This window comes from Bombus affinis, chromosome 12, assembly GCF_024516045.1.
Source record: "Bombus affinis isolate iyBomAffi1 chromosome 12, iyBomAffi1.2, whole genome shotgun sequence".
NCBI classification, from domain to species: Eukaryota; Metazoa; Arthropoda; class Insecta; order Hymenoptera; family Apidae; genus Bombus; species Bombus affinis.
In genome coordinates this window covers 1,229,637-1,249,926 of record NC_066355.1, presented here as the reverse complement: position 1 = coordinate 1,249,926, position 20,290 = coordinate 1,229,637, and the positions used below count along the sequence as shown (strand labels likewise).

General features: G+C 32.6%; 1 protein-coding gene and 2 non-coding genes across 3 annotated transcripts in view; 2 read left to right on the top strand and 1 right to left on the bottom strand.

The window, feature by feature from the left end:
• The window catches only part of LOC126922412 (uncharacterized), a 119,647-nt gene that overhangs the window by 47,943 nt on the left and 51,414 nt on the right, over positions 1 to 20,290 (bottom strand). The window lies entirely within an intron of this gene.
• Positions 10,502 to 10,609, top strand: LOC126922878 (U6atac minor spliceosomal RNA). The gene has a single exon (XR_007712979.1). It is a non-coding gene; the product is annotated as a U6atac minor spliceosomal RNA (small nuclear RNA).
• LOC126922882 (U6atac minor spliceosomal RNA) lies at positions 16,940 to 17,042 on the top strand. Its single transcript, XR_007712984.1, has one exon. It is a non-coding gene; the product is annotated as a U6atac minor spliceosomal RNA (small nuclear RNA).

Here is a 20,290-nt window from a genome sequence, read left to right as displayed (position 1 = left end):
GTTTAATAAATTATAATTTATTTATTTTGCCAAACATGATCCGTTTTCGTCAAAAACAGCTAAAAGTATTATAGTTGTAGTTTGAATTTATCGTTTTCAACGTATTTATTATATGTGCACCAAAATACAATAAATTAGGTAGCCATTAAAAGATATTAAGGGATTAATGTAATATTTTATAGGGTTAAAAAAGTTCGAGCGTTGTTATATCAACAGTTTCACTAAAAAAGGTAATGTAAAATTCATAATCTATATCAAATATTAAAAACGTATTAAAAGTATAATGTTTCTTATACGATTTTTGAATAGAAGTACAACTATTGATCGATAAAAATCTACAAAAGAATTAAAAACTCTTACGAGTTCATTAGAAATTATATAAATGATTACATGATTGATTATTATACATAGTTTTCGTAAGTAGCTGTCAGTTACTAAACCTCTCTCGAAAAATTCGACAAAAAAAAATCCTCACAACCGTCTCAGAGGATTTTAGTTTTCGTTTTAGAATTCCGAATAACCGAGGTTAAATTGTATCGATTATCTACCCACTTTTAATTTAAAATTTACATAATTCTGACGTATAACGATTTCAAATAATGCTTAAGTATAACGATTTCATCTAATTAAACATACTTCCAATCGTCTTCCCGTTAAGAAAAATTCTTATTTATACCACGAACGATTTGGTACTTTGTCCATATATTTTCAATAAATAAAGATCGTAGGATATAAATAAAGGTCGTAGGAGAAAAACATGACGAGTACCATGTTGTAGTTTTTTATGATTTTACTGCTACTTTATGCTTAAACAAAAAGATTTTAATAATAACCGGTACAATTGTAAACAAAAGAACCAATTAAATTCAAGGATATAAGTTTTTGAAAAATAGATGATATCAAAATTCTGCGCATCAATAAAGTTTTGTAAAAATTAAAGGTATAATTATTAAGCAACATTTATATTATATTAATTAAGAGATATTTTGATGCCTTTAAAATTTTGTTGTATTTTTAATAATAAATTAATTATAAAATTTGCAAAAGATAGTTTAAATGGATAAAGTTTAATAACAATTAGCAACAACTGAATGTTAAAACTGCTCCCTATGGAAAATAGCACGTTGAATTTCTTGTGTTTCTCCCTGTAGTCTTCGAATACGGTGACTCGCAAACGTTGACTCGATACTTCTTACGAATATTGTAAAACATTTTGTAATTTCATTAGTATTGTAATGACACGCAACTGTCATGGGTATATTGATAAAATTCGAAACAATTCTAGAAATGTATACAAAAGTTACAAGATATATTTACTACAAGTACATATCTTGCAGAAATCACAAAAATAAACGAGCTATACTTATTGTATGCTGTGGCTATCACAGTGTATTTCACAGTATATGTACATCATAGCAATTTTTTACTAATGGTAAGTTTGCAGTAAACATCATGCAACTGGTATATATATTCGCATTCGTCATTATAATGTAAAAGAAATTTCAAAATGTTTATGTAACACATACAGTATACACGTAAAAGATTTTTACGATAAGCGTACGAGTACCTTTTCGAGTCATCGTAAACATATAACTCACTGTAATTGTTCTTACTAAATCGAAATCTGGAGCTTGTCTGCTTGGAGAAAAAGGAAAAGAAAAATACACTCTTTTCAAATATATATTATTATAGAGACCTTCGTCTCTATAATAATCGTACTCATTTCTTTATTTCGACAAGAGTTTAGACAACCCACTTAACCGTGAGAAAGGAAACGTCTAGTGAATCACAGTCTCGTATTTCTAGAATGGGGGCTCGCTTACCACTAAAAGCTCGATAGACAGTGGATAAAAGGCTGGAAATCTGTGTAGAAGAAGGATAAAACGAAGATAATTAACATCAAGGCATCGTCAGCTTCTTCCATCTCTCCTATATCCTTCTTTATCCACCAGAATGGGAACGTTTCTTTCTTACTTGATATCTTTTCTTGCGAAAAATGGTGAAGTCAATTTAGAAAATTATATTGTGTCCTTGGGCATTTTAAACAGGCTCAAACTGAACTACACGTTGAGTGCAAATTTTCTTACATAAAACTACCTTTTCCCATTTTAAATAAAAACATTTGCAAAACATTTTTCCTTAGGAATTTATACTTAAATAATATATATTACGTTACATATGCACATGCAATAAGAAGTGAATTTGAAGCAGTAAATTATCCTTAGCGGACAACAATTTTTTTAATTATAGCATCAACTGAAAAGTTTCAAACTGCTGTGAATGCAATTATAGTAAAAGTATTATTAATTTATAATTCTTACACTATTTTATATTTATTGTCGATTCATAGTTAATCTTACTGCAAAAATTATAAATTTGTGAAATTAACTAACGGGTAGACATTAGGGTAAAACATTACGTCTACCCGCACTTGAAACTTTTTCACAAGACGCTTCGTTTCTCAGAGAAATAGATTTGAAAATTATGTACTGGGCCAATTCTCAATTTAAATACGTTCAGGCATTATTTTCTTGAAAATAAAGTCTTCAACGAAAAAATTGTACACCACGTTTTTTTATTTATTCTCGCGCGTAGAACAGCCTCCTGCTAATTTTCTGCTCGTATCTAGTCGGTAATTAGCCAAGTGTATACTTTGAAACCAATCTTGAAACTCGATTTTCTCGAGAATTAAGCCTCGTGTGAACAAATATTATTTCATATTTTCTTTTTATTTTTTTCATAAGCAATCGCGTTATGCTGGTTCGTACGTGTTATTCGACCGAACTCTATACGTGCATAACGTAGCGTCTGATTCAGCTACCTGAAATGAATATTTTTTATAATATTAATAGATCCAGCTGGATATTCTTTACAAACAAGTATTAACCTATCTATATCGAAAACCCATTAATTTAGCAGATATTTTAATCTTAATTTGTCAAATTTAATGTATGAACATACTGCCGCTTTTGACAAATACAAAATTTAACAAATTTTAAAGGGTGAAACAGTAAAAAAGCTAACTACTCTTCTATTTCGGTGATTTTTTTATGTATTGTAAATAAACATTTTGAATATTTACCTATACTAATAGGTAGGCGGAGATATTCGCGAAGAAATGCTGATACCGGACAGTGAATCGTGTCTATAGTTTTGCGGTTATGGCAGGGTATGCGTCAGTATCGGCCACCGACTGCCGGCCGCTTATTTTCCGTTTACAAACGAAGATTCGGGCGAACTTAAAGGTTCATGCACAACGTGCATATTCGAGATTGTAAGAAATGTCTGCTATAACTCAATTAAAAGTGGATATCATCGACATATCAGGCTTGTGTTTGGGATAGTCTTTCCAATCCAACCGCCGTGAAATGGCCAGTGACACACGCTCAGAAACAGTAATAGGGTAGACGAAGCATCCTGCATGCCACAGCTATCGAAACAATAACCAGATATTAACGGAATAGCTGCTTCTGATATATACTGGACGATAACTTGTCCAGAGGGACTAGAACTTCAGTATAAGAACCCTGCCAAATCCAAACCTTTTTTGTTCTAACACTCTGAATCGTCACTCTGTTGGATTCGTACAATAAATTTTACTACTATATCTAAAGTTCAATTCTTTACCTTATTTGTGAAACGTTCGAACTGAGATGCGAGGGGATCGCCGGTGATCTGTCAATTTCGTGATTTCTTGTGTCTCCTATGTAACACCAGCAACGCTTCCGTAAAGTAATTTCGAAATTAAATGTTTTTCCACCCATGCTTATTCAGACCTTTTTGCTTATTTTGACGAGTATTACCTTCTCCTAAGATTTGTTCCAAACATTTCAAGACATCCTATGGAATACATTTTTCTGTTCGACGCTTAGTTATCAAAAAAACCGAGTCCGAAAATTATTCAAGTATACTTGAACTTGGCTAATTATTGACCGAAGGCGAATAAACAATCAGCAGAAGGTTAGTTTACATGCAAAAATAAGTAAAAAATGTGGAATAAAATTTGTCGGTTTAAGGCTTCATTTAAAGAAGATTGGACGTGAACAGAGTTTGAACATGTTTTTATTAAGAATAAAACTAGTACACGTATGTGATAAATTTTTAAACGTGATTTTCTTGGTAACAAAGCTTGTGAACAAATTTTATTCGACATTTCCGATCTATTTTCGTATACGATATAACCTGTCGATTATTTACTTCTCTTTACTTCTATTCAGTTTGAAATTAGACATATTCAAATATACTTTGACTTAAACTTATCTCTTTGTACATACGTCATAAAAGACAATTCGAAAATCGAACAAAGGTCAATTTCATTTCTTTTTAATAGAATTATTTTTTAATACATTAGTCATGACATTCCCTGTAAAAAGTTACGAACCTATGTATTTATGTCGAAAAACTGTTACCTTTGAGATGGTTGAAAAACGTAAATAAAAGCTATTAAATCCTGGGGTAGTATTTTATGGTAAAAGATTATTTTCGTCATTACAATGTTAATTATTTACATCATATGCGACTCCAGAAGTGGATGTATGTATTTATTATTTAAAAATCAGGATTCAAAAATTTTAAGTTATGTACCGTACAAAGATTCCTAAAGTTCAACATTCGTACATTTCATCCCCAACACATCCCTAACTCAATGACACGCCTGGTACTCATCCTACTTCTGCTGGACAAACGACATTACCTGCAGACAGTCTACTAGAACATCTTCTAGCGACTGTTGGTGGACGATATCTGCGGACAATGTCTATCAATGTAGACGAGGTTTAAGACTGCAGAAAAGTACATGTGCACATAATAGGAAGGTATTCGCATAGAAATTTATGTTAGTGTGTTGATCTACTTAAGAAATATTTACTAGCGCATGCATATGTCGCGGTTTAAAAATTAAGGAGCCAAATTAAATATCGTAATAATTGAGATTTTTAAAATCGTGTTAAATATTATACAAGTGTACAGAAATAGCTCTTTTCATATTTCATTCATTTTATATTGTAAATATCAAAAATCAGTAATTGTAGTTTAATCATTTCTATAATGTAAAAGTAAAATTAAATATAGTTTTAAAAAATGCAATATTATAATGTATTTCTGTAAAGTAAAGCACGTCGAATATAATTGCACGATTTTTGTCACACGGAACATTTACATTGATTCTTACGTATTTTTCGATAATGAATTCGAATCTGCAATCAGATTCGTTCCACTACCCATACCTTCTATGTAATAATGCTATAATAATCGGATTATATATAAAGCAAATAATAATTTTATTTAATTGCCCAGGGCTGATCTTGCGACCGATCGAGAGGTGTCTTTGCGTGTATAATATGAGAGTGTAAAACCCAAGAGGGCATTCCGTGTTCACATGCCCTTAAAAATCCATTTACCGAACTCTCGTCCGGGGTTTTCCCGGGAAATCTTGGAGATGCAACTGACAAATACGTTGAGCGATTTCATCAGAACATTTCATATATGGAGAAACGATAGCACACCAAGTGGAGTGCTGATATGCTGGTTGATTGTAGCTGGATACTCAAATGGGATGTCTTTCGAGCAACATATTCCAGGAAATCAGTAATTCTGACATTTTACGCAATGTTCCGCGATTTTCAAATATGTAGCATTATACGAGTTACTAAATAATGATGCTGTATGGCACACAAAAATCAGGCGTGATGGGAACAGAGGTTCCATATAGGATTCAGCATACGTACGTGATAAAAGGAAATAAAATTTTGTAGGCCAGTGTTATTATCAAGTGTACTATTACGTTATGGTTTCTTTGCAGAAATAGCGGAAGATGTGAAGATTGCTTATCTTAAGAGTAACGAAAACAATGGTTCAGTATTTCCGATATCAGTTCTTCAACTCTTAAGTACGACGCGCCACTATAGTGGCCCACTCTACTGATTCATTCGCTCACCGTTTGAACTAAACGATCTTTTTCATTTGTCTTGTTTCATACGTTTCTTGTCCTCGCACTGTTTTATAACAGTTAAGAATATACAGACAGAATATATAGTCTTTGTTTTTGATACGCCAATGTCAGATATCAATTATTGCTTTCCGTTAAAATAAATATACCATTATTAGATGCTTTTTTTAACATGTCGATCCGTAGCCTTATAATTTTTTAGAATCTTTAGCCTCAAAATGTCGCGTCAAAATAGAAAACGAAGAGCAATTTGGAAAACACTATCGCGCAATATGTGTGAAAATTGTGACGTGGCTCTATGTGTCGTACCGTGCTTTAAGATATATCACACTCAATTGTATTATTAATTGTTAAAATAAATTATTGAAGTTAAAGTATGTGCATCGTATCTTTAAGAAAAATTACACTTTAATTATCAAAAACATCGTTCCAATGTGCTTGAGTAGAGTGTTCTCTACTCAAGCAGTGCTGTATGGTTTACGCGTACTTCGCGTCAAACTCTGCCGTACAAAGAAACAGCTCTGCGCAAAATTCAGCCGTACGTAAGAGGTTAAACGTTTATTCTTCACAAACTTGATACTTGACAAACAATATGCAAGTTACATGCACACTCTATCATGTTTGATGAGTATGAATTACACGATGTTCGATGGTTTGTGAATGAAGAAACTTTTTCCGGCGGTCACGAGATGGTTTCATGTCAGTCTTTAATATATGTTTCGAAACGGTGGCTAGCAATAGAAACGAGGTTTTGCTAAGCTTGCAAAATGCTACTTAACGCAGCTTTGAAACGAGATTACAAGCGTCTCGATGCTGATACCGCGGTATCTAGTGTTTTTGAGCATTTGGATCAGTGAACATTCCGGGTTGTAGATCACAGAACATTTTACTAATGTTTCTCTTGTTGTAAGTAATAACTCACATTGAATAATTAATTAAAGATTAATTAAACATATCGTATTCATGAAGTACTTTTTAAGAGATATTGCAGATGTGCATTATTGTAAAAATAATACAAGATAAGAAATTAAATTAAATTTAAATGACAAATTCTACTTTCAAGTATTCAAATTTAAGATATTATGAAACTTATAAAATATGTACGAGCTTCGCATAAAAATAGCTTTCATATGCAAAACGTCTTGAATGTTGTTAATTGAAATAATAAATTTTCATACATTTAATGCCTTTGCAATACCACTTTATTTATTCATTATCTAACTAAAATTTACGTCATTTATTCTGCCAGCTGTAAATTAAAAGTTTTTGTAATCCACGTATAATCTTTAATCATCCTTATTTTGCTTAAAGGTTAGTGATAAGTACTAACTACTTACTTTAATTGAAAAAGAAAGCCGATCGATCGGCTTTTCATTAAAACGATTGGAGAGTTGACTTCGTACCAATACAATTAAAGAAATTACACAGTAGATACCACACAACAAAATTGTATGAAAAGTATTTAAAGTATTTTACTGTTTTAAAAAATATTTTAGACAGAAAAAGTAACTATAAAAGAAAGATATTTTGGGGAAAATCTTTTATTATTGTTCTAAAAAATATTCAGCACGAAATTTTTGGAAATTTTTCGTGAAAAAACCGTGTATAGTAATGTCAACAAAAATTTAATGAAATTAACACGAAAATATTGGTCCTCTAGTAGCGCAAATAGCTTACATTTCATTCCGCTGAACTTTTCTCCTATTTTTCTCCCAAAATTAATCGACATTATAGTCCGAAAATTGTATGCATGTATGATAGTATAATTAATTTTCCGTAAAAGTTTATACAAACGATTAAACCTTTAAAAAAATAAAAATGTTGGAAAGTGCGTCTTCCGTTTGCCAAGAAAAAGGTATTCTTAATTTCAAGTTACATTATTTCAATTATTACTATTAAAATAATTAAAACGTGTTGTTTTATTTCATACTTCTTCTTCTTCTTTCTTTACGTTTTACGTCGCATCGACTACGAGGTCATTAGCTGGTCAATGTTGGGTCAACTATTTGAAATAATTATGAAATAACTTGTTCTTTAGAAGTATATTTCCAGTAATATCATTTCAGAGATGCTCAGATCTGACGTATATTCGCATTCTTCTATTTTTGCTGTTTATACCATGAAATATCACAGTTTCTTCTTTTTGCATGATTTTAACGATTATTTCTTATGCTACATTTGAAATAAAAAACAATAACAAAATAATTCCTTCTATTAAATTGCTGTTATTTTAAACGAATCGGTATTAATTATATTTTCAAATAACAATATTAAAAATGCTATGATACGGGATAAGATGAAACATTTCAGATAGTAATTTCTTATCTTAATTCCAAATACAATTTGCCAAGTCTGATCGATACTCGCGTATGGGCATATGACTTAATAATTGTATAGAAACCTCGAGTCAGAGTCTCCATTGATATACCAGTTTGCTTGGTAGCCGTTGTCCTACAGAAATGCTAAACTCGTGTCGTTATCTGTGGCCTCCATGATCGAATCGTGCAAATTGCTTCCTTCACAAGGTTGTAAATCTCGAGCTGACCTTGCTAGTACACAATTCTATCACGATTGTTGCCTGCCATACTAATATTGGGCAGCTGGTTGTAAACGGAGAGTAAGTGAATAATGCTCGGTAGTCAGCTGTGTGTGTTTGTTTCCCAACAATGGAGTATATGCATCGTTGTTTCTGTCCAAATACTAGTTGTTGGCGCTTTGGTACATGTCAAAAAATTCGTGATAATTATCAAAAGTGTGACGATATTCCACACGAATCTCTGTTGTAAAAACACAGTTACCTATGAACACTAGAAACTAAAGTATTAAGTTTCGAGTTACCTTTTGTCTGTGTCGATGAAAAGCCCTGAAGAAGATGGGACATTCTCACGTCGATAATCCAGATTACAAAAAAAATTGATGTCTCAAACACGAAATGGTTGGCTTCTTAGCGTACAGTTTTTTGCCGTCCTAACTTAAACGCACAATTTTGCTTTTTGCATAATTGGTTCTCGGCTATATAACAATATATTTTTCGTGATTTTAAAGCTGTATATTCGTTTTTAATACAATAAGACACAAAACGCCAAGTGAAAGAAAGCAAGTATCTTTGTAGATACGAAAACGTGATTGTTTATTAGTGCAACAAATGGGTGGTTGATTGCTCGCGTGTCTCACAAAGACATGATTGTTAAGGCGTTACTTGTAAAAGTTTCTCTGCACATCGCAACAGTAACAATGATAATAACGTTATCAACAATAACATGGCGTTACGATGACGAAATTTTTAGAGTATTAATCAAGAAGGAGCAATTCGTAGTAGCATTACTTCGTGAGTTGGTAATTAATGGTAACTAATGATACTACAATGATACTAAATGATACTAAAATTATCTGATGTATCGACAGGTCAAGATCGAGCATTATAGAAATCAATTTTTATTTCAATGTTTATTTATTTGTTATTTGCTCTGTTACTTGATTTTAAATGATGATGTAAATAATAATATACGGCTATAGTACGGCAAGATAAACGTGGTACTCCTGTAATGAGATCGGAAAGTTGTTACCACTTCCTCGTATAACTCGATTGCAAAATTGTTTAGAAATGTATTGTTAGATTGGTTTCAAATTTTATTGTGATCATTATAATCGTGTCTCATTATAATGCTAATGAAATTCCAAACTGTTTTATATATGTCGGGTTGACGTTAAGATTTGAGTTAGGGTTAGGAGCGTGAAACGAATCCCTATTGGCGCTAGACGTGATCATTATGCAATAGAGGAGATATTTGCTAGTGCAAATATGTTTTGTTGCAGGCTGGACTCATTCATGACATGCAAATGTATGTAAGTTATTCTGAACTGATTCGAGCATTATAGTTATGTATTAACTTGTGTACGATAAGAAGGATTTTAAGTATTATGTGATAGTTATTTCATACACATATATATGTCGAGTTATCGTTAGGTTTAGGGACGTGATTTAATCCAAATAATGATTTAATTAAGGGAATTATTTACCTTTATCCCTTATATTTTGAGAGGGCTATGAAAAATGTACATCTCCTTCAAGAGGCTAATTAGAATACTTCCTATGATATACATTGCCACATTAAGAATCAAATACTTTCCAATTAGCTACAAGCTCGGCGGGGCAGCCAGCTACGCTCGTTGAAGCCCAGAACTGAAAACGAACGTCGCGAGTTCGAATCCTCGGAAGATCCAATTCTTTCTAATCTCTTTAAATTGTAGTTTCAATCAGGGAGAAAAACTCCAATTTCTCCTAAATTACAACAAGCCAAGGGCAGAGCCCCTCCCTTGCTTGTTGGTAGGGGTGCACTTTCTGGGAGTGCACCGAAGGTAGGTGGCTTTCTTGGTATTAAGAAGCCCCGGGGCCCGACGGATTACTCGCTGCACTGGTGGTCTATGTCCCGCCCGTGGAGGTTTTAGTCGGTAAGAATCCGGCACTGCCTTCTACCCGCCACCTCAGAAGGGTTAGGTAGTAGGTTTGTCTATGAAGATTTCCTCCACGTAAAATAAAAAAAAAATTTTTTTTTGTAGTATAAAAGGAGAGACATTTAGCGCTCTCCTAAACAAGGATGTAACACATATATAAATGGTAAGGCACTGTCGCCTTTCGGCGGCACATACCAGATTTTTTTTGAAGAGATCGCGGTAAGCTTCCGCTATCCTTCCGAATGACGCGGGTGCTAATAATTTTTTCTTAATGGCGAATAATTTTTATCAACCTTTTCTTGTGGCAAATGATCTTTACTACTACATCGTTTTTAGCATTGTATTTCGAACAATATATTAAATACGAATCTAGATGTTTGATCCATTGACATCATGTAATCAAAAACGAAATAGATAAAAATATTTGATATACAACACAGAATTACTGAGTAAATTTACACTATTAATTACCAAATTCCAGTCTTGAACAATATAATCATAGGCAAAACTCATACTGGTGGTTAGAAAGTGGTACCTACTGACATTCTGGATCAACATCAGTAAACATATTTCTTTGAATGATGAAATTAAAAATGTTATACGAGTAGCGATAATACCGTAAACAGTTTCAAATGTAATTAGACATAATGTTACTTATAAGCTTGTAAAAAGTTTCTATTTGTAAATTGGTAATTTGTTAATTAGTTTGTTTTATTTTATTTATATTATCATGTATTACTTTATTTCCTTTTATTTTATGCTTTTTAATTTCATTTATTTATTTCATTCCATCAACATAATTTTCGTATGCCCTAAGAAAGCATAAAATAATCAATGCAAATATTGAAATTAAATATAAGAAATTATAATCTGTGAGTACTCTAATTTTAAAGCTATTGGATTAGATTCATTACAACTAATATCTTATCGAATTGCAGCATTTCAGTCAATATCACACCATTATGTTATTATTATTATTATATTATATTATTATATCGTTATTATTATATTAAAACTGTCTTGTAAATAAACTCTAAAAAAGGTACACATTATACAGTTGTTTATCGAAGTCATTACAAAGTCACGTAGTATCTAAACACCCGACGCAATACTTAAAACTCGTTTGTCGAAAAATAGCAGCATTGCTGTCAATGATATTAGCATAATCGTCTGTGCTATGTGTATTAACACAAGCGTCGGACTGTTTAATCGATTTATCATTAATTAAGGCTGCGTCAATCTTTGAAAACTTTTGAAAATCAGTTAGAAGTAAAATTTTCAAAATTGAAAGACAGACGTGTGTTTATGATTTCCAACATCACAAAGGATTTTTTAATGCGAACAAAATTTTATTTAAATATGTTAAACCTTACACATTTAAAACTCAAAAGGAGCAACTCGATTACAAAAATAGTTTCTGAATTCCATGAAAATGAGCAATTCACGTAAATTATATGATATTTCATAGAAAAAAATTCCTAACTTCAACGTCAAAAAATGACCGATTTGATGTGGATTGACTCTTATTGGAAAACAGAAGCGTGTTTCTTCATTATTTCTGTATATGCAAATGGGTCTGAGCCCATCATGATACATCAGTCGCTACCATCTAATGTTTATACTGTCTTTTCTATCGTTACTTAGTGTTCTATCTGGCACTTGAAGACTGAAGAAACTGAGGTTTTACATTTTCTTCCTGCGATTCTTGCTTTTCTTTATTCGATTTAATTTAGTTACCTTTTCGTAACAGCCTATACCTACAATTATAACTAAGCATACAGGTAGATAATACATAGATAATAGCAATAGATAATGAAAAATAAATAATAAATAAATGGATAATAATGTATTAATTAATTAAATGCTTCAGATAAAACATTTCAATTTTATAAAAGAAGGGAAATAGGACATTTTTATCTAGAAACGACTTGAAATCATATTATTGAAATATGTATAATTTTGTGTTAGACTAGGTTAGACTTGTATGTGAATATCAGTGTGTGGAAGCATGTGTGTCTTGAAAACAAAGAAATGTAAACTGTTCAGTTAACAGTCTGATATGGAAGAAAGTGCTGAGACGCGTGCAAATGTGTATCGATGAATGTCTTTGAAATCGTTTATCAAATAAATATATAACTATTCTAATATAAATTTACAGTGTAAATTTAGTGCTCCTATACCATTATTTCGGCTATTAAGATTCAAAATTCTCAATACATATTTAATTAATATTTTTAAATATACGTACAATTTATATGTAAACACAAACATAATAAGGAAAAAATAAAGAATAGAAGTGAAAGCTAGAAAGATTTGTTAAGAAATTAGTGGTTTCAACATATGTATGTGGTATTAAAATAAAATGTCCTATCGTTATTTAAAGGTAGGACTATTTAATTTACGATACTTTGTAATAGAACATTATAAATTGGTAAAGACATCTAAAAAACAATTAGAGTAAATAAATTAGGCTGTTTCTAGATCCCTATAAGCTACATAGAACTTTCTGATTTTGTTTAAAAGGTAAAAAATATGGAGAACTTTGAATATTTCAACCAGTGGTTAAAAACAATTATTAATTAATAACAATAACAATTATTCCCAAAATTCTTACAAGAGAAGTTATTTAAAAAAAAATTAACTCTCCTTGGTAATAAAAAAAACCTACTAAATTATAAAAGATGTTTTGAAAAAATTAAGTGATTAAAAAATATTAATTTTTGAATGTTCTGATTACAAATAATCATTATAAATGAACATTTCTGCGGTTATCGATAACTATTATCAACGACAAATATTGTTTTTGGTTATCCATAACCATTACTGTAATGAACTATTTTTGGTTATTGATAATCATTATCGGTGACGGAATTTTTAACCAAAAAAGTTTGAGTAATTATAATGATTATTTCTGATCAAATCAATAAAATAATTGTAAGATGCTAACGTTTATACTATAACTTTGTAAATTTGGGCAACAGATGTCATAGTTTCTGATTTCAACATATTTTTAAAAAATGAAAACATTTTAATTAATTGTAAGAAGGGCACTAAAAGAAATTTGGTCTTAAAGTTCGTTTTTCTTTCTTCCATATAGAGAATCCAAGAATGCGCTGTGTGGAAATACCTGGAGCCCTTTCCAACGCACCTCGAATCGCGTTAGTCATGGCCAATGTAAGGAAGCAAGAGGGCGGCAGTTAGGGCCGCAGAAAAATCGGAAACCACTGAGATTACTACGGAAATGGATGGAGTTAAAAAGATAAGAAAATCGGAAATTGTCCCAAGGATACGTCTGTTAGTTTTTAATTGAGGATACTTTCCTAACTGTTTCGCAAAAGGCAATGTTGCTAGTAACTACTGGTAAATATGTATTTATATCCATAAATTGATGTTCGTAAGATTATAGAAATTAGGTAATAATGGTTGTAAGTTGAGTTTATAATATTTACTGATCGTTTTGGAACGTTTACAGAACATTTTAAAGCACTGGATAATAAAATTTAATTATAATACAGATCTGAAGAAAATCATGTTGAATTTCTGAAAAATGGTATCTAAAATATGTAGATCTGAAGAAAATTGTGGTGAATTTCTGAAAGATACCTAGTATAAATTTATTGCACAGAATATCGTGAATTAATAATGCAATTGGTAAACGGATGTAATTAGATGATGTTGATTGTAAAGATTTTGTAAGTTTCACTGAATATTTTGCAGGAGAGAGTATGACTGATAAGAATCAAAATCTATGTGTAGGTAATGCAATTTGTACTTGCACTAACCTGAAAAAAAGAATAGACAATACAAGATAATATTTTTTCGTTTGAGGCTTCATTTTCCAAGACAATTAGGTTTGAACTTTATACTTTATGTAAAGTATAACATATTTTGCTTAACTAATTAATTTTCCTTTTTTATTTACATAATATTAAAAATGATTATCTCTTTTTCCAATAGGTTAAGTTTAGGTTGGACTATATAAAAATGCGGCTGTCTACTCCAAAATGAAATGTAATCGTAACGTAAATTGTATTATTTAATTAATTAAATTGTATTATGTATCTTGGAAACTAAAGCCAAGACAATAATAGTGGCGACGATGAAATCAATGAAGGAAAAAATAAGGGTAATGAAGGAGGAAAGCAAATTGGAAAAGGAGATATACATAGATGACGATCTGACAAGAAAAGAAAGGGAGGTACAGCAACAAATAAGAAGAATAGCCAGAGTAAGAAGGGAAAAGGGTGAATATGTAAGCATTTGATATAAGAAACTAAAAATAGAAAATAGATGGTACAGGTGGAACGAAAATGAGGAGAGGCTGGAGGAAGAAAGAAAGAAAGGGGAAGGAAAATGAAAAAAGGAGAAAAAGTGGGGGGGGGGGACTACAAAGGGGATGAAAATGTGCTTCTGGAATATAGCAGAGTTAATAAGCAAGGACAAGGAGGTGTGGGTATATTGGAAGACATTCGACGTGATCGGACTCACGGAAACATGGATAGAGGAAGACAATTGGGAAAAACTAAAATATAGACTACCCAAAGAATAGGACTGGAAATACAGGGCAGCAATGAGTAAGGAAAAAAGGAAAAGCAAATGGGGGAATAATAACGGGTCTAAATAAGGAACTAAGAGAAACAGAATACAAAGAAATAAGTGATAATATAGTGGAAAGAAAAATAGTATACAATAATAAGACGTACAGGGTAATGGTAGTTTATAATCAAGACACAAAAGGGACATGGAAAGAAATAGAGGAAAGAGTATGTAAATTCGACCAATCGCAGGGAGACGCAATCGCGAGGAAACGCGTCAACGGGAGTCGTAAATTCCCGTTACGATTATAATAATCGACGCTGCGAGTAGATCGATCCCCTGATTTCCGTTAAGACAATAGGGGTGGCTGAAATGATATAACTCCGTGATTAACAGTGTTATAACTTATATATTTTCCAACAACTTCGTATAATCACACACACTAATAACGTCGCTGAGTATGAGGATTGCCTTGATCTTGCTCAGATTCTGACTGCCAATCTGATAGATGAAGGCTCTCGTGTCGTAGTAGACGTAGCGATTGGTCAGATCAGGGAGGATGAAGTGGAAGGACAGAGGAATACTGGCAAGATTCAGATGTGGAAACGAGACCAAAGCAGGGAATACTGGAAAGAAGAGGAAGAAAAAAGATGCAGACTACGTAAAAGAAAAGAAGAAGATTAGATAAGACATGTAATAGAAGAATGTGGAATAAAGGATGTGAAAGGATTTGAGATATGATTTTATATATTTAACGAATAGAAACAAATTTTTTTTAAATAAAAATTACCACAGAATTCTGGGCCTATTTCACGGACTGCAGTTTTCAGTCGGCGGGAAAGATCCACCTCGTAATTCTTGACCGTAACAAAAAACCAAAAAAGGATTAAATTATTACACATCTTTCGAATAATTTAAATCTAGATCTTGAGGTTAAAATCTTCTGTTACAAATTATTAATTAGACCTATTTATAACTTATGCTAATCCCATATGTTATAAAATCTCTGCCAGTGCGATGGAAAATGCATGGCTAGGCATCTTGAAAATAAGTGCATTAGAAGAGGCAGGAGTTCTTTTAGAACGGCCTTCTCTTACTACAAGAAATATAATAGCAGCAAAAATATATTATTAGGAGCTTCATAATAGATTTAATAATAATAATTTAATTAAGGGAATTATTTACCTTTACCCTTTATATCTTGAGAGGGCTATGAAAAATGTACATATCCTTCAAGAGGCTAATTAGAATACTTCCTACGATATACATCGCCACATTAAGAATCAAATACTTTCCAATCAGCTACAAGCTCGGCGGGGCAGCCAACTACGCTCGTTGAAGCCTAGGCTAGCGAACTGTCCTGTTTTTGCGTTCAGGCTTTCAGGACATAAATTAAAATATCGTACATAAGCACAGCGCAACAGCGGCTTAAATTTAACTTACTATAATAAGCGTAAAAAGAAAAAAAAAAAAAAAGAAATGTAATAATGCATGGCTACGTCGTACCGTCGCGTATCGGTACTTTTGCCTGTACCACCCTACAATTAGAATTCAGCGTTTATTCTGGAAGAAAAATCATGTAAAAAAAATATGTAAAAAACCTGGAATTAATAAACAAAGATTAAAAAAAAAAACGCTCGTTGAAGCCCAGAACTGAAGACGAACGTCGCGAGTTCGAATCCCTCAGCATTTATTTAATAAGCCACTATAACTCATAGGGAGAAAATACTCCAAATTTCTCCTAAAATACAACAGGCAAGGCCAACCCCTACCTTGCGTGTTGGTTGGTGTACTTTCTGGGAGTGCACTTTTTAAGGTCGCTTGGTATCAAGCACTCAGGGGCCCGACGGGATCACTCGCCCGGTCTATGTCCCGCCCATGGAGGTTTTAGCCGATAAGAATCCGGCACTACCTTCTGCCCATCACCTCACAAAGGTAGGTAGGTAGGTTAAGGTGTCTATGAAGATTTCCTCCACGTAAAATAAAAAAAAAAAATTTTTTTTGTAGTGTGAAAGAAGAGATATTTAGCGCACCCCTAATTAAGGATGTAACACACATATAAATGGTAACTATCGCTTTTCGACGGCACTTACCAGATTTTTTTGGAGAGACCGCGGAGAGCTTCCGCTATCCTTTCGAATGACGCGAGACGTATATATACTGAATTAGTTGCATTACTTGAAAAATGTATTTATTTTAGTTTTTGCTCTGTTATATGAGGTTCTATATATTTACATTATTTTAATATTTTATTTTAAAATATAAAGTTACTTATATTTATCTATGGTACAATCACATTTCCAATAATTTTTATTTACTTTAATTTTATTGAGAAGTGATATTTAAGCTTAGGCATTCGGATAATACACATAATAAAGACAGTTTAGTTTTAAAAAATTAAGAAAACGTTTTATTATTCAATTTTATATGTTTTGAACATACATACGTATTTTAATCTATTTCTTCACATAATTACCCCTTAAATTTAAACATTTATCATAGTTTACAAGTTTTAAAACCATTTTGCCGTAGTCGTTCACTGCCAGACCATTTAACACGATAAGTTTTACGCGAATGTTATATGTTTTGCCATTGAAGCCGCAATAAATAAATATTTAATTTTTGCACAATATCATGTTATATTTGCATACTTTTTCTCTAACAATATTATTTGAATCATCCACATTGTTGGAAACTTGTTCAGTTCATGGAAATTTTTTTACTTTCATCGGTAAGAAAAATTTAGCAAGCGGTGGATCACCGATGACTATCTCAGCAGTCAACATATCAACCAATTGTTGACTGCAGACTGTTAAGCTGCAATTGATCTTTTGCAAAACGCTTTCCAACTAGGAACTTTTCAAGCTTATGGCGGCTATAGACGGCAAATTCTACGGAAATGCTGGCCAAAACAAAACAAATTTTTTTCTTAATTTTAAAGATCTTCGCATTGCGTTTCATTTATGAATTATCAAAGTATGTGTTACGCCACGAGGCTTACCACAGGCTGTATTTTCTAACCGTCGCTCGCGGCCCTACAATGTCGCAGGCAGATCGTCTTATCTGACCGCCGGATCATATACAATGTATCGACGAGCGCATAGCTGTCGCCAAGCAGCGAACTCTCGAAACGTCGAATTTTGTCCGTTACGTTTTCCACGCAAGAACAGACATACGTGATCATAGGCGCGAACGTTGGCGTGACCTAAGTATAGTGGGGGTCGTCTTAAAAATGAGACAAAGAAATCATCTAAAAACGATCAGTTCCTTGTGACGCGTCGAACGTTACACATTGAATCGAATCTAACACTTAACGTCTATCTCAAGCTGCGAAGTGCGACAGGTCTCGTTATAAGCAAACCATTAGCCAAACCTTGACTGTTATATATTTCGTTTTTAATTGTTGATCGTTGACTGAACTTGTTGTTTCGTTATTTTTATTAAACTTTTATCAACTAATCCAGTGTAGTTGTTCGTATGCATTCAAACCTAACCACCTCTATTCTCGTAATAGAAATAGGGGATCAATCAGTTCGTGGCGTCGATTGTTTAATCGTAACGAGAATTTACGACTCTCGTTGACGCGTTATCTCGCGATCGCGTCTCTCCGCGAACGGTTGAAACAGTATGATTTTTCCTTAGTATCAGCTTTCTTTGTGCAATCCTCGGAGATACGGTAAATCAAAGTTGTTGGTTTTATAACGTGAAATTTTTAAAACAAAATTGAAAAGAACTTTTTGTTTCAGTATCGATTTGTAATCCTTTTCTTTCAATGTTGGTAGCTGTCTGACGTGCTCTAAATTTATATACATTCTGATCTCATTTATCTTCTTTATTTCACTATCTACACTTAAAATAAAGGGAAACACAAGATCAATATATTTTTCCATTTGTCCCAAGGAAATAGTTATGTATAAAGCGAGATGAGGCGCCAGTTTTTAAAAAATAAACTGAAGATTCCTGCAAAAAGATCCGTTGCATTTTCTTGCTATAAATTACGATATTACCAACTGCTATTTCTTTGTCGTCAGCACCGTTTATGCGATGCACATTTATGGCATAGGATCGGAATATTGTGTTTTGCTTAATTAGTATGCTTATTTCTATATCTAACGTTTCTATATCTATATAGTTCTATATCTTAACGTTTGTTGATCATTATAAACCGAGGATTCGTTGAAGAAGAAGAATACATTCTGGTCAGTGTTAGGTATGAAATTGCAATTTTTGAATTCCTTTTTTCTCTTTCCACTGAAATTTTTAGTAACAACGCAAGATTAGACACGCTCTCACAAGGTATTTACACATTGTTAGAATTAATTAACCAAATTTTATTAGATTCAAGTTCATATTAAATATGTATTTGGCCAATAAAACGATAGACATCTCTCAAAGTTTATATTTACATCGATCTTCAAAACGGTTTTATAAGACATTTCAGTGGTGTAGCTTGTTTGTGCAACTTGTACGATTTGATTGTGCTGTTTGTGCAGTTGCGACATTTTGTACTTTATTTGTCAGATGATGGTATATTTGAAAAATATTATGACGTCAGCACCTGGAACTTCTCAAGCAACGTGCACTTCATTATTCAGAAATGAGCTTGTGACTCTCCCAGAAATTGTCCCTCAACCAGTTTTAAAGACAAGAATAACTGTTATGTAAAAAGGTTATTGGCAGTCAAAGGAAACCACACGATGTTTATGACATTTTGTAAGTGAAACGAATGTGCTATAATAAATAAATTACAATAATTTTTGAAATAAAAATCGTTCGCGGTTAGAGGGAAGAATTGAATTTCTAACAAGTACAACATATCGGACATCACAAACATTTTCGACTCAGAACAATACAAGTTTCATACAACAGCATAGTTTGTAATAGCGTCAAACATGTCGAATTTTGTGCCTGGAAACTACGATTTGCGGACAACATTGATTTTCTGTTACCATTTGAAGAAAACTGCTGCAGAATCGCATCGAATGCTTGTCGAAGCTTACGGTGAGCATGCTCTTGGTAAATCACAGTGCTTCGAGTGGTTTAAAGAATTCAGAAGTGGCAATTTTGACGTGAGGAACGAAGAACGTGTTTGGTGGGATCAGAAGGGTGTGATCTATTATGAGCTGTTAAAACCTGGCGAAACCGTTAATACTGAGCGCTACCGACAACAAATGATCGATTTGAATCAAGCTTTGCGTGAAAAACGACCAGAATATCAAAAAAGGCAACACAAAGTAATTTTGCTTCATGATAATACACCATCGCATACAGCAAAACCGGTCAAGGAAACGATCGAAGCGTTCAGTTGGGAAATACTTTCGCACGCGGCTTACTCACCAGACTTGGCTCCGT